This window comes from Marmota marmota, unplaced genomic scaffold, assembly GCF_001458135.2.
Source record: "Marmota marmota marmota unplaced genomic scaffold, marMar, whole genome shotgun sequence".
NCBI lineage: Eukaryota > Metazoa > Chordata > Mammalia > Rodentia > Sciuridae > Marmota > Marmota marmota.
The window spans coordinates 39277214-39287591 of NW_026000082.1; the positions used below are offsets into that span (position 1 = coordinate 39277214).

Below are 10378 nucleotides of genomic sequence, written 5' to 3' on the forward strand. Positions count from 1 at the left end.
GTTGGTTTTTTTTTTTGAATAGTATTTATAACTGTTCTTCCATGTTTCTTCTTTCTTTTTTTTTCTTTGGGTGCCAGGGATTGAACTCAGGGGTCACTTGACTACAGAGTCACATCCCCAGCCCTTTTTTGTATTTTATTTAGAGACAGGGCCTCATTGAGTTGTTTAGCACCTTGCTTTTGCTGAGGCTGGCTTTGAATACCCAATCCTCCTGCCTCAGCGTCCCGAGCTGCTGGGATTATAGGCTTGTGAACTTTTTAACTGTTTTATTTTTGGGGGATTGAACCTAAGGCCTTGCAAATTCTAGGTAAACCCTCTATCACAGAGCTGCACTTTCAGCTCCTTGAAGTAACTTTGGGAAATCATTCAACTGCAATTCCGTTGTACAGCGTTCATTAAAATTTCTGAATTTTGAATTTTGTTTCTGTTCATCTTTTATGCTGATTAATGGCATTTATGAAAGTTGGGATTCCTTGTTAATATTTAATATAGATTTGCTCCTTAAATGTTAAGTCAGGTATCTAATTAAAATGTTATTTGGTATGTATGTATTTGATTTTTTTTCTCCTTCAAAAGAAGGATTAACTTTGAAGATAAAAAGGGAATATGCTAGGACTGGGGTTGTGGCTCAGTGTAGAGTGCTTGCCTAGCATGAAACAAAGATATTATGTCCAACTACATCTAAAAAATGAATATTAAAAAAAAGGGAATATGCTATTGTGAAATGTCAATTATTAATGGGTTTTGCATTTTTCAGATGAAAACAGTAGAAATAATAATCAAGTTCCTTTTGGAGAATTTGGGAAACATTTTTTTTACATTATGGAATATTACATTCATACTCATTTAATAAATTATTACATGTATCATTGTTATAAACAAAACTGATAATGGATTAGTTTAAGCCAAAATTGGTTAAAGGATATTGGACTAATTTCGTGACAAAGTTGTAATATTTTAGGAAAAAAGTAATGAAGACCATTTTTACCTCGAGGCATACATTTATTATTGTTATGAAGTTGGTGGCATAAACAGATCATTTTTAGCTGTAACCTTTGATAGACACAGGCATATTTACTGCTTTACAGAATTCCCTTTTATTTTTCCATGCACATCTGTTCACCAGTGATGCCTGGACAAGTGATTGTGAATGTCAGCAGTTCTGTTCATAGTACATTTTAACTGTTGTTCCATGGTGGTTTATTTGCCCTACATCCTGTATTGATATTTAGTTGGTAGTTTAGTAGAAAGGTATTCAATTTCTTTAGCTGTTACAAACCCCAAAGATCCTTTGGGTTTTCTGTCATTTTTTTTTAGATTTATAAATCAGCAGTTTAATTTTTTGCTTTGCTCAATAAACATTTGTTTAGTAACTTTAAAAAATTCAGACAAATTAATTAAAAACATTTGTCAAGTATCTCAAACTTGTTCAAAGGAAGAGACTTTGAAAGACCAAAGAGGTTTTTTTTTTTGAGTTGATAGAGATATTTAAAGTGTGGGTGTTCAAATATGTACAACAAATCCTGGCAATATGTACAACTGTAATGCACCAATAAAAACTCTGTGTAAAATAAAAAGGTATTTATGGAAAAGAAAAGGAAAGAGGCTTAATATTGAAATGTTTGACTAAAGGTACCTAGATTCTGATGGCTGTTTTGAGTATGGGTGTGCTTTCTGGAAGAAAAGTCATTACAGTCTATCTGAAATTGATCATGCATTTTATTAGGACTGCTAATTATTTTTTAGAGCAAGCTTAGGCGGTGAATGTCTTGCAGTTCTTCTCCATGTGGAGCAACAGTGTGAAACACAGTCAGGAGACATGGTGTTGAGAAATTTATCTCAGGGAAAGAGAGATTTGCCTAGAGTTTTGAAGGATGAATAGAGATTTGCAGGTCAAAAAGATTTGTATGTTTGTGAAGTTTGATAAATACTGGAAAACTTAGAATATAGCAAAATATTGGTTGTTGAATTTTGAAGCCCACCATGATGTTATAAACAGGAATTAAATAACAGCTTCAAATTGGAATGTTGTTAGTGCCTGTAAGTCGTACCTAACTGCAATACAGCAAATGTGGATGCAGAAAAGTATACGCACTAAGAGCTTTATTGACATTCCATAAACCTTAAATATATTTTTCCATAAAATTTGATGTTCATATTGCTGAATTTGTGTGACCATGAAAATCTTCAGATTACATTTAGTGTACAGTATATTGTATAACTATTTTGATGTCCATTTAAAATAATTATACAATGAAAATAACTTTATTTAACAGGATTAAATCCCCCAGGGATTTCAAAGTTTTGCTATTACCCTAGCGATGGCACTGCAGGTTGATTTTTTTTTTTTTTTTGTACTGGGGATTGAATCTGAGATACTTTGAGCTACCTCTCCAGCCTCCCCTGTTGACCTTTTTGAGACAGAATCTTGCATCGTTTTCTGTGCTGGCTTTGAACTTGTGATCCTCCTGCCTTAGCCTCCTGAGTCGCAGTGTCCCACTGTCTTTTTGTACTGTCACTTGTAGCAATAATACAGCTAGCAGTATGTATGTTCAGTAGTCTGCCTTCTGCTATTTTGGGTTAACTCAGTGAACTAAAGCATGCAGACACAACATGCTAGGATTGCTCCTGAAAACCTGTCACTGTTATGTTAATGTCAGAGTTTGTTAAACTTTAGTAGTCAGCATTATCTGGTATACTATGTGAAACTATGTACATATTGCTGGGACCTCACACAAAACAGATGTCAAAGAGGCCTATGGATTTGCACTTTAAACCTGTTCCCAGGTGGTGGTGATGCCTCTGGTCTCAGAACCCATCTTTTGAACCACTGCTTTAGGATTAACAGAGACTTTACTGTCTCCTATACAATCTGCATAAATGAAAACCAGAGGAGGAATTATTTCAATCCAAAACTGTCCTTTAGTTATATGCTTAATATTAGAATTTTAAATCAATAGTTTAAATATTTGTAAAAAGATTGAATACAATAGCTACCATTTTTGAAAAAAATTATGGGTGGATACATACCTTTTTTTAATTTATTTTTATTTGGTGCTGAGAATCAAACCCAGTGCCTCACACATGCTAGGCAAGCGCTCCACCAGTGAGCCACAACTCCAGCCCCAAATAGCTACCACTTTTTGACTTTTTATGGAGCAGGCATTGCAAATCATGCTTTAACGTGTTAAATAAATTTGCATGATAGTCTTTTAGTTTTCTCTTTTACAGAAGAAACTAAGTTCAAATACTTTGCTTATATACTTTCTTTGTTCAGGAGCCAAAATTCAAACCCAGTTCTCTTGACTCTTAAGACTGATTTTCTTAGGTGTGTTCCTTATTTTAAGTTTTTGTTTGGAAAATGATGATCTGTGACTCAGTCTCAGATTGGGGACATACATCACATGTCTTATGTGAGTTGGACTATTAAATATATTGTGGTTTTGATAACTGAATTTATGCTTTCTTATATTTGAATACTAGGCTCAGAGTTCTAATACCATGGAGTGAAAAAGAATTCACTTACTTTGAATAAGTCACTTAACTGGTTTATTGTGACTGAATGAAGAGCAGTGGAAAAATAAGTAAACCCTATGTTTTAAAGAAATTAAGATGAAAGATGGGAAATGACTAGTACCATTGCAGCTATTAAATATATACCAACAATCTTCCAACTCTGTGACAATGGAATTTTGAACATGTAAAAGAGAATGTGCTCTGTTAAAAAGCCATCACCCATCACAAAGCTCTCAAATGTTCCTCTTGTATCTACAGGGACAATGGATAGCCTATGAAATAGTCCTTTAAAAAGTAGCAGATTAATTTCTTCTGGTCATATAAAATATTACTGTTTGTTATGGGTAATTTTACTGAGTGGTTTGGGCTTAGTTAGGGTTGATAATCCTTACTACTCTCCAGTTTTTTCTTTAAAGTAGTTATCCTTAATTGATCAAGATTTTGTTATTGAACTGGGAATGATCATTAGAATTTTAATTCAGTTCTCTAGGCTACGATTGACAATGAAAGAAATAAAATCTGGTTGCTATCTTGGCCTCTTTTCTGTACTATAAGGCAGGTCTGGCTACCTGAGGTATTCCTGAGTTGATAAGCTTAGTAAGTTTTATACCCACATAGTGATATCATAGTGAAATTTTCTTGAGTTAATAACTGTATAATACTTATATGTCTGAGTGGCCACTTGTTTGCAAGTACTGTAATAAGTACTTATTATGTCTTATTCTCGTCCTTAAGGACTGAAAGGAGACATACAGTGAGACTCAGTGCTGCTTGCTTTGTGTGGCTTTGGGAGGAGCGCCAGAGGATTATAGTACCAGCCTGTCTTCCTCAGCTCCATCTTTGGCTTAAGAAGGATTTTATAAGCTAATCTGGAAATCTAATCACCAAGTTCCAAATAGCAGTTTGTTCACTATAAAATTAATATGTGCTTGTTAGAAACCAAGAGAAAAGTATGACAGAAAAAACTAGTTTGTGATCTTGCTAACGAAAGGTTCATGCCACCTTTTTTACATGTTCTTTTCAGTAGTTTTGCTGTAAAAGCTATCAGAGTACTAAAAATTCTCACCCTGTTTGCTTGACTTAAATTTATGCTATAAGTAACTTCTTATTGTAAAAAATGTTTTTTCCTAAATATATATTTTCGGGATGTAGTTATTTGTTTTCCCAATGGGTTATGTGTTTTTACTATTAAAATATAAGATTCAAATGGTTGACTCATAGCTTTAAATTTTTTTCTGATTGAATAAAATTAAGTAACAAAAATAATTCCAAAAAATGTAATCTAATGAAAGTCATCCTTTATCTTATTTTTTAGAGAAACACCTATTCTTTAGATTGAATTCTTCCATGTTTCACATTTTTGTAGACATATAAATTGCACACACATAGCCTAACAAAATTTATACTTAAAATACTGGTTATATGTTGCATTTTATCTTAATGCATCATATTCATTTGTTTATTTTTTAAAATTTTTAATTTGTAGATAGACACAATATCTTTATTTTATTTGTTTATTTATGTAGTGCTGAGGATTGAACCCAGTGCCTCCTGCATGCAGAGGCAAGCACTGAACCACTGAGCTACAACCCCAGCCCTGAACACATCATATTTATATTGTTCTATGTCAGTGTACAATTGTACATCATTTTAGCGGACCTTGAGTGTGTCATTAAATTCAGGACTACATCATTCTATGATTTTTGATTATATTGGGAAGAAAGCCACTTTCAGGGTAGAAATGTTTTTAAGCAACTGTTCCTTTTATACTATGATTTATATAACTAGTCATATGTTGGTGGATATTTGAGTTATTTCTATCTTCTTGCTTTTATTATACACAATGCTGTGATGAACGTGCTTGCTATAGATCTTTATTACTAGATAATTTCTTTCTGATTATCTTTAAATAGCTTTAGCATTTGCCCATCTGTTTAATGAAAATGTTCAGAACATGGCATATACATGGTTTCAATAAAAGCATACAGTATAAAAGATTTCTGATGTAAAGAAACAAGTCCCCATCTATTCTTTTTTTTTTTTTTTAAGAATGATTCTTTTTTAAGTAGTTGATGGAACCTTATTTTATTTGTTTATATATGGTGCTGAGATTTGAAGCCAAGGCCTCTCATATGCCAGGCATGTCCTCTACCACTGAACCACACCCCCAGCCCCTCCTGGTCTGTTGTTTACACCCATCCACTTTCAAACATTTTTGTTTTTATTTCCTCTTCTGTTAACTCTGTTTCTCTAAGCAGTAGGAGATTTCTCCTATTTTTTAAAATTTTTATTTATCATTACCCATTGGCTTTTACTTTGACAGATGATATTTTAGTTTTTTTCTTTTTTCTTTCTAATAATCCTCTATTTGCCCATGTCCTTCCAACACAGTCAGGTTACTTTTGTTGCTCCTTAACAACTAATTAAGTGAACTTTTGGAACATGGAGTTTGGGTAATTGATGAAAAATCACATTCTAAAGTGAATTAGAAAAGAGTAGTTGTTTTGTTTCTAAATTCTGTTTCCTCAACTCTTGCCTTTTCGCTGTTTACTCCTCCCCCACCCTCCGTCATGTTTTGGGTTTTTTTTTGGTAAAAGAGAATTTATATTGAAGAAAAATGATAATCTCCATGCATTTTTTCCTTTGGGGTCCTCCAGAACACCCACGCAGCCTCTAGATGAAGCTAAGCATGAGGAACACTATTTCTCTATTTAATCTAAATGTAGAGTTTTAAGTATGATATCAATTTTGTCTCTTGGGATTTTCTCCTTTGTACTGGGTGAACCTGAATGAGTACAGAAAATTTGGTTGTAAAGAACATGAGTGTGCCTTTTAGAAATTTTGCTCATTTCCTTAAAGAATCTTTATCAGAGGATATTTCTTTACACAGTAAGTCCTTTAGTCACTAGCATATATGTGTGTGTGTGTATGTGTGTGTGTGTGTGTGTATAATATATATATATATGCTTGAATATATGTGTGTATATGTACACACTTATATAATTTTTATAATTTTTTTTGGTGGTGCTAGGAATTAAACCTGAGGACTTGTGCACACTCTTCTACTGAGCTATATTCCTAGCCCCTTTTGTTATATTTTTACTTAATTTTTTTTTTTTTATGAAATGGGTCCATGATCAGCTCTTACATGTGCTGTACTTTTTGTTTGTTTGTTTGTTTGCAGTATTAGTGAGTGAACCTAAAGGTGCTCTACCCCTGAGCCACATCCCTGGTCCTGCTAATTGGTTTTTGTGGGCATATCAACAACAAAACAGATTTGAGGAATTAGAGAGCTTGTTAACTTCAAGTGATAAAACTCATTTACATCCCTGTCCTCCCACCTGATTGAACTCAGGTGAACTTTATTAATAAGCTACATCCACAGCCCTTTCTATTTTTTTGAAACAGGATCTAGCTAAGTTGCAGAGGTTGTCTTTGAACTTGGAGATCCTTCTGCCTAAGCTTCCCAAGTTTCTAACATGTACCACCACACCAAGCCACCTATTTATTCTTTTTTTTTTTTTTTTGAGAGAGAGAGAAGAGAGAATTTTTTTTTTAATATTTATTTTTCAGTTTTTGGCGGACACAACATTTTCATTTTTATTTTATGTGGTGCTGAGGATCGAACCCAGTGCCCCGTACATGCCAGGCGAGTGCGTTATTGCTTGAGCCACTTCCCCAGCCCCCACCTATTTATTCTTAATTAACACATTCATATTCCAGAAATAATTATTGATCTTGTATACATACAGTATAAATTCATGTACTTGTACTCCATGCTTATCAATGCACATTATATTTAAATATAATTTTGCTCATGTTTCATTGTGGGTAGAAATATTTATTGGTAAATTACACCATATTTTCTCCTGTTGTAATGTATTTGCAGGTAGAAATCATAAGTCCTCTCTGACATTCTTTTTTTAAAAAATTTTCTTTATTTTTTACATGGTTCAAACCCAGTGCCTAATGTGTGAGGCAAGTGCTTTACAACTGAGCTACAGCGCCAGCCCTTTGATGTTCTTGATTAAAGTCATTACTGTTTTTGAAATTGGTCTTTTTAAATTTAACCACTAATGAAAACCATCTTCTTACTACCGAGTTTGCTTCTCCAATTCTAGCCTCTGTGTACAGCTCTCTCCTATCTTTGCTAAGATACAATTAAAATATCTGCCAGAGTACAGTGGTACACACCTGTAACCCCAGTGACTCTGGAGGCTGAGGCAGGAGGATGGCAAGTTTGATGCCAGCCTCAGCAACTTAGTGATATCCCATCATTAAATAAAAATAATAAAAAGAACTGGGGGTGTAGTTCAGTGGTTAAGTGCTCTTGTGTTCAATCTCCATTAATGTACAGAACAAAAATATACATTTTACTCATTTAAATAAGTGTATAATTAAGTAGATTTTAGTATATTCATAGTTGTATAGACAATCAACAGCACAGCTATTTTTAGGACATTTTCATTATCCCCAAAAGAAACGTTACCTTCCTTGGTCCATCACAGTTCCACCCACAGTGGGCACCCAGTTGGTCTGCTTTGTTTGTTTTCTTCAAATGGCTTTCTTTCTTTTCTTTTTCTTTTTTTTTTAATATTTATGTTTTAGTTATAGGTGGACACAGTGTCTTTATTTTACTTTATGTGGTGCTGAGGATCGAACCCAGGGTCTCACATGTGCTAGGCAAGCACTCTACCACTGAACCACAACCCCACCCCATCAAATGGCTTTCTTACAAGCAATATGTGATTTTCCACAGCCTGTCTACAGTCTCTTGAACCAGTCTTTTTTTTTTTTTTTTTTTTTCACTTTATTCTCTCCTCAGCCATTACTTTTCAGGATTCTGTCCTTAATTCTTGGTCGGAACTGAACTGTTATAGTTCTCAAGTTGTATCTCAGATGCCACCAAACTTTTCCAGATTCTCAGACTTACTTCCTTCTGGCTTGTTGCTGTACTTTAAATATACATCCTATATGATTTATCACATAGTTTTATTTTTTTTAATTCACCTGTGATTTCCTTTCTATTGAGAGCTCCTCAAGGAAAAAGACATTATCTTTGTTACTCTAGGGCTTAATATAGTGCCTAATAGAGCATTGGTGCACACTAAATATTGACTGATGCAGGGCATGTGGACTGAGGAGTCACGCTGAGTGAACAGTGTTCCTCCTAGCTTTTATTCTGTACTGATATCAGCAGAGTCATTAGCTTAAAAACATTTCTTTTGGTCTTCTCTATGATATGAAGTCTGTGTTGATATTGGAACTGCTGAAATTTGGTTGATGATCTTTTTTTTCTTGGTACTGGGGATTGAACTCGGACACTCAACCACTGAGCCACATCCCTGCCCTATTTTGTATTTTTATTTAGAGACAGGATGTCACTGAGTTTCTTAGTGCCTCGCTTTTGCTGAGCCTGGCTTTGAACTCATGATCCTCCTGTCTTCCCTGCCTCTGGAGCCCCTGGGATTACAGGCATGCACCACTGCGCCCAGCTGTGCTGATAATCTTTTAGTCATCTCTTATCTTTTGGAATTGTGAGGTTTTGATTTAATTTTACTTTCAAACATTACTGATTTATTCTCTGTCAGTCTTTGAGAAAAAAACCCTTTGAAGAAGCACATGAGCACAACCCTGGAGTAAGCAGTTTCTATAGACTAAATGGATTTCAGTACTGGTGTTTGCCTTTTCTCTCTCATTTATAATTTTCAAACTTTTTCATGTTTTCATTTGTTAGTCATGGCACTTAGATCAGGTGCTATCTAGAACTTTGATAATGAACCTACCTCTAGATTGCTTTCTCTTGCCTTGACCCCTTAAGCTTAAATTCATAGATTGAATGGGCTACTTTTTGTTTCCATTTGGATATCTAATTAGCATTTAAACCTCTACTCTTGAGTACTGGCCTCTTAAATCTCTTCTGCCTTCTACTGTCTCTGTCTTCCATCTAGAAAACTAATATTTCAAGCCATGCTCTTAAAAACCGTCCCTGATTTTCATTAAGCTGTCACTCTCAAACGTACTACATAATTTGTTTTTTCTGTTATGCTTTTCCTCAGCTAGAATGCCAACTCTACAAAGACAGGGATGTGCCTTTAATTCCCTGTTGTATCCTATGAACCTCGAGCAATGCCTGGCATAAAGTTGGTTCTCAGTAAATAAAGGCCAAGTGTTAGCCGTCAGTCCTTATTGCTTTTTGTTTTACCCCGCCCATGAATCGGTAGCAACTGCGCTTGGCTTTACCTCCAAATTAAAATCCTTGTAATCCAAATTAGTGCACTTTTTTCTTTTTAATTTTTTTCGTTGTTGGTAGACCTTTTTTTTTTTTTTTTAATATATGTGGTGCTGAGAATTGAACCCGGTGCCTTACATATGCTAGGCAACTGCGCTGCTGCTGAGCACTTATTTTTATCCTCTTTATTACTACTGTTTGAAGCCACCATAAGTTATGGCTAAAGTTATCTCTGTGGCTTTTTAACTCACGTCTCTGCTTCCATTCTTAGATTGTTCAGTTAACCAACATAATCCTTGGAAAATATCAGATCTAGTCATGCTACTGCTTAAAGTTTTCATTTGATTCTTATTCGGGGAGGAGAATTCCAAAGTCTTTGCTTTGTCTATGAAGTCCTTAAATCATCTGCCATCTCTTTTCAGCCTCCTGAAGTACTGACTTCCCTTTCACTGCAATAACTTGAGTCAAGTGGATTTCCATCCCTTGACCTTATTAAGACCTCAGGGATGGTCTAGCTTTGTAGCTTATTGGTAGATTATTTGCTTAGCATATTTGAGGCCCTGGGTTCCACACCAGGGCCTCAAAACCAAAAACTTCAGAGTCTTTTACTTGCCACTCCCCCCCCCCCCC

The 10378-nt window shown here is 34.8% G+C and overlaps 1 protein-coding gene across 31 annotated transcripts in view; it reads left to right on the plus strand.

Moving 5' to 3' along the window:
* The window catches only part of Eif4g3 (eukaryotic translation initiation factor 4 gamma 3), a 292326-nt gene that overhangs the window by 93009 nt on the left and 188939 nt on the right, over nt 1-10378 (plus strand). The gene's annotated exons all lie outside the window — the stretch shown is intronic.